Source organism: Arachis stenosperma, chromosome 2 (genome assembly GCF_014773155.1).
Source record: "Arachis stenosperma cultivar V10309 chromosome 2, arast.V10309.gnm1.PFL2, whole genome shotgun sequence".
NCBI lineage: Eukaryota > Viridiplantae > Streptophyta > Magnoliopsida > Fabales > Fabaceae > Arachis > Arachis stenosperma.
The window spans coordinates 18,842,385-18,847,959 of record NC_080378.1 but is presented as its reverse complement, the minus strand read 5'-3'; the positions used below and the strand labels follow the sequence as shown (position 1 = coordinate 18,847,959).

At 37.8% G+C, this 5,575-nt stretch overlaps 1 non-coding gene across 1 annotated transcript; it reads left to right on the top strand.

Annotated features, from left to right (window-relative positions):
- The first annotated feature begins 332 nt into the window (after positions 1 to 332).
- Positions 333 to 436, top strand: LOC130964521 (small nucleolar RNA R71). The gene has a single exon (XR_009080611.1). It is a non-coding gene; the product is annotated as a small nucleolar RNA R71 (small nucleolar RNA).
- The last annotated feature ends 5,139 nt before the right edge of the window (positions 437 to 5,575 follow it).

The following is a 5,575-nucleotide window of genomic DNA, read 5'->3' as shown; positions in this document are numbered from 1 at the left end:
CTGCCTCTTTAGTACTGTTGGATGCATGTTGCCATCCATTCAGACTTTGAGAGATCATGTTCACCTGCTGAGTCAACACTTTGTTTTGAGCCAATATGGCATTCAGAGCATCAATTTCAAGAACTCCTTTCTTCTGAGGTATCCCATTATTCACGGAATTCCTCTCAGAAGTGTACATGAATTGGTTGTTTGCAACCATGTCAATGAGTTCTTGAGCCTCTTCAGGCGTTTTCTTCAGGTGAATAGATCCACCTGCAGAATGATCCAATGACATTTTTGAAAATTCAGATAGACCATAATAGAATATATCTAATATGGTCCATTCTGAAAACATGTCAGATGGACATCTTTTGGTCAGCTGCTTATATCTTTCCCAAGCTTCATAGAGGGATTCACCATCTTTTTGTTTGAAGGTTTGAACATCAACTCTCAGCTTGCTCAGCTTTTGAGGAGGAAAGAATTTATCCAAGAAGGCAGTGACCAGCTTATCCCAGGAGTCCAGGCTATCCTTAGGTTGTGAATCCAACCATATTCTAGCTCTGTCTCTTACAGCAAAAGGGAAAAGCATGAGTCTGTAGACTTCAGGATCAACTCCATTCGTCTTTATAGTCTCACAGATCTGCAAGAACTCAGTTAAAAACTGATAAGAATCTTCAGATGGAAGTCCATAAAACTTGCAGTTTTGTTGCATTAAGGCAACTAGCTGAGGTTTCAGCTCAAAGTTATTGGCTCCAATGGCAGGAATGGAGATGCTTCTTCCATCAAATTTGGACGTTGGCTTTGTGAAGTCACCAAGCATTCTCCTTGTATTATTATTATTTTCGGCTGCCATCTCCTTCTCTTGTTTGAAAATTTCTGAAAGGTTACCTTTAGAATAATGTAATTTAGCTTCTCTTAATTTTCTCTTCAGAGTCCTTTTAGGTTTTGGATCAATTTCAACAAGAGTGCCTTTTTCCCTGTTCCTGCTCATATGAAAGAGAAGAAAACAAGAAAAGGAAGAGGAATCCTCTATGTCACAGTATAGAGATTCCTTTATGTTAGTAGAAGAAGAAAGGGGTAGAAGAATCCAAACACAAGAGATATAATAAGTTCGGATTTTTAGATGAAGAGAGGTGAAGAGAAGTGTTAGTAATTAATTAATTAAATAGAATAAGAAAAGAGAGGGAGAAAAATTCGAAAATAATTTTGAAAAAGGGGTTAGTATTTTTATAAAAATTAAAAGGTATTAAAATTAAAACATGAAACACTTAATTAATTAAAAAGAATTTTTGAAAAGGAGAGAGGTATTTTCGAAAATTAGAGAGGGAAAAGTAGTTAGGTGGTTTTGAAAAAGATAAGAAACAAACAAAAAGTTAGTTAGTTGATTGAAAAAGATTTGAAATCAAATTTTAAAAAGATAAGAAGAAAAGAAGTTAGATAAGATATTTTGAAATCAAATTTTGAAAAAGATAAAATTTTGAAAAAGATAAGATAAATAGATAAGATAAAAAGATATGATTGAAATTAGTTTTGAAAAAGAATTAATTTTTAAAATTAAAATTAATTACTTGACTAACAAGAAACTAAAAGATAAGATTCTAGAATTTAAAGATTGAACCTTTCTTAACAAGAAAGTAACAAACTTTAAATTTTTGAACCAATCACATTAATTGTTAGCTAATTTTCGAAAATTAGATATAAAAGATAAGAAAAAGATTTTTGAAAAAAATAATTTTTAAAAATTTCGAAAATAAGAAAGAAAATGGAAAAGATATGATTTTTGAAAAAGATTTTGAAAAGATAAGATTTTTAAAATTGAAATTTTGACTTGACTTGTAAGAAACAACTAATTTTAAAAATTTTTGACCAAGTCAACCCAAAATTTCGAAAATTTGGAGGAAAATAAGGAAAAGATATTTTTTTTGATTTCTGAATTTTTAATTATGAGAGAGAAAAACAACAAAAATACTCAATGTATGAAATTTTTTAGATCAAAACAATGAATGCATGCAAGGATGCTATGAATGTCAAGATGAACACCAAGAACACTTTGAAGATCATGATGAACATCAAGAACATAATTTTGAAAAATTTTTTATGCAAAGAAAACATGCAAGACACCAAACTTAGAAATTTTTAATGCATGGACTCTAACAAACGAAAAATGCATATGAAAAACAACAAACAACACAAAACAAAAAAAACATCAAGATCAAACAAGAAGACTTATCAATAACAATCTTGAAGATCATGAAGAACACTATGAATGCATGGAATTTTCGAAAAATGCAAGAAAAAATTTTTTAAGCATGCAATTGACACCAAACTTAAAAATTGACTCAAAAACTCAAACAAGAAACACAAAATATTTTTGGTTTTTATGATTTTCTAGTTTTTTTGGATTTTTATTGATTTTTTTTCGAAAATATTTTTGGAGAAAACGAAAAAGAAAAGAAAAATTTTGAAAAGAAAATTACCTAATCTGAGCAACAAGATGAACCGTCAGTTGTCCATACTCGAACAATCCCCGGCAACGGCGCCAAAAACTTGGTGGACGAAATTGTGATCCATATTCTTTTGTACTTGTATGAAATCATTATTATGGCACCAGTTGAATTCACAACTCCGTTCAACTAACCAGCAAGTGTACTGGGTCGTCTAAGTAATAAACCTTACGTGAGTAAGGGTCGATCCCACAGAGATTGTTGGTATGAAGCAAGCTATGGTCACCTTGTAAATCTCAGTTAGGCAGATTAAATTGGTTTATAGTTTCGAAAATTAATAAGAAAATAAAAAGGATAGAAATACTTATGTAAATTAATAGTGGGAATTTCAGATAGGTGTATGGAGATGCTGTGTTCCTCTTGAAACTCTACTTCACTACTCGCTCTTCCTTCAATCCTTCTTGCTCCTTTCCATGGCAAGCTGTATGTAGGACATCACTATCATCAATGGCTACTTTTAATCCTCTCGGGAAAATGGTCCTATGCGCTGTCACTGCACGGCTAATCGTCTAGAGGCATCACCCTTGGTTGATAGCTACATCCCATCCTCTCAGTGAAAATGGTCCAAATGCTCTGTCACAGCACGGCTAATCATCTGTCGGTTCTCAATTAGGTTGGAGTAGAATCCATTGATTCTTTTGCGTTTGTCATCACGCCCAGCCTTCAGGAGTTTGAAGCTCGTCACAGTCATTCAATACCGGAATCCTACTCGGAATACCACAGACAAGGTTAGACTTTCCGGATTCCCAGGATCCTACTCGAAATGCCACAGACAAGGTTAGACTTTTCAGATCCCCATGAATGCCGCCTTCTATCTAGCTTATACCACGAAGATTCTGTTTGGGGAATCTAAGAGATATGCGCCCGGCCTAAGGTAGAACAGAAGTGGTTGTCAATCACGCGCGTTCATAAGTGAGAATGATGATGAGTGTCACGGATCATCACATTCATCAAAGTGTTGTGCAACGTATATCTTGGAATAAGAATAAGAGATAATTGAATAAAAAGTAATAGTAATTGTATTGAAACTTGAGGTACAGCAGAGCTCCACACCCTTAATCTATGGTGTGTAGAAACTCCACCGTTGAAAATACATAAGTAAAAGGTTCAGGCATGGCCGAATGGCCAGCCCCCTGAGTGATCAAGAGACCAAATAATCAAAGGCTAAATAGTCCAGAGATTAAACTGTCAAAAGATGTCTAATACAATAGTTAAATGTCCTATATATACTAGACTAGCTACTAGGGTTTACATGAGTAAGTAATTGATGCATAAATCCACTTCCGGGGCCCACTTGGTGTATGCTTGGGCTGAGCTTGATCTATCCACGAGCTGAGGCTTTTCTTGGAGTTGAACTCCAAGTTATAACGTGTTTTGGGCGTTCAACTCCGGATCATGACGTTTTTCTGGCGTTTAACTCCAGACAGCAGCATGTACTTGGCGTTCAACGCCAAATTACGTCATCAATTTCCGAATAAAGTCTGGACTATTATATATTGCTGGAAAGCTCTGGATGTCTACTTTCTAATGCCGTTGGGAGCGCGCCATTTGGAGTTCTGTAGCTCCAGAAAATACATTTCTAGTGCAGGGAGGTCAGATTCCAACAGCATCAGCAGTCCTTTTGTTAGCCTTTTTCAGAGTTTTGCTCAAGTCCCTCAATTTCAGCCAGAATTTACCTGAAATCACAGAAAAACATACAAACTCATAGTAAAGTCCAGAAATGTGAATTTAATATAAAAACTAATGAAAACATCCCTAAAAGTAGCTCAAACTTACTAAAAACTACCTAAAAACAATGCCAAAAAGCGTATAAATTATCCGCTCATCATTGCGCCAAAACGACGCTGGATTTGTGTGTTTAGCACAATTCTGGTCGACGCGTTCGCGTGCTCCACGCGTACGCCTCATTTTCATTATCTTCCATTCACGCGTTTGCGTCAATGACGCTTCCGCATCGTTGCACTTCCGCCTCAGCCACGCTTTCGCGTGACCCACATGTTCTCGTGGATTTGAATTCACTTAACCCTCTGACGCGGAAACCCTAACCCAGCGTCGCCCCTTTTTCCCCCTTCCCTCACAGTCTTCTCCTCTCTCCCCCTGCAACCACTTAACCACCATCGCCGCCCAGCCACCGCACCCCCACCGTCGCTCCCCCTCGCCGCACCGCCCTTAACTCCCTCCCCCTTTTCTTCCTCCTTTCTTCTTCTCCTTCCCCCTCTCGCATCACCACTGCCCCCTTCCCCTTCGCCAACCCAGCCCGCAGCGCCGCCGCCGCTACCGTCGACGAAGCCCCTACCGTCGCACCATCCCCCTCACCACCCCCTTCTTCTCTTCTTCCCTCCCTATCCCTCTTTCACCCCCTGCCGCCACCAAGGACCACCGCGGGACTCCCAACGCCACTGTGCCGCTTCCCAGTGCCGCCGTGCCACCCACCAGCACCACCACACCACCACCCTTTCTCTTCGTTCAATCTCTGTCACTATGCACACCAGGTTCCACTGCACTCCGATTCCTTTCCCGTTCAAATTAGTTAGTTTGCATATTTTTCAATTCTGTTCAAATTAGGATAGTTAGAAATGCATGTTCGTAGTGGATTTTAGGTGGTTAGGTAGCTAGGATATGGTTAGTGGATTTAGGTCTGATAATTGCATCGTTCCTGCTGTTTGCTTTATCTGTTTCGCAATTTTGAAATTACTGTGCTGTTGATGCTGCTGATATGCTGTTCATTACTGTTTCATGCTGATTTGATATTATTCCATTTAAATTGCAATTCTTGCTGCAGATTGAGTTTGTTTATTCTAAATTCATGTGCCTTGCTATTTGTTACTCTTTTATGCACTACTTTAATGTCATATGAACTGAATTTTTGCTGCTTTTTATTACCCGGGAACATCCAATATATAGCCGGAATGCTGCCCGATTTTTCTGAAAATTGTTTCACTTAACTTCCATTCATAAATTGGCTTTGGTACTTTTGAACTCTGCAATACTTGGTTTCAACCAAGCCATTTCATGGATGAATGGGCTAGGATTCCTACTCCTTCTGGTTCCCTTCTTAGTCAAATCGCATTATTGATGATTTTATTCATTTT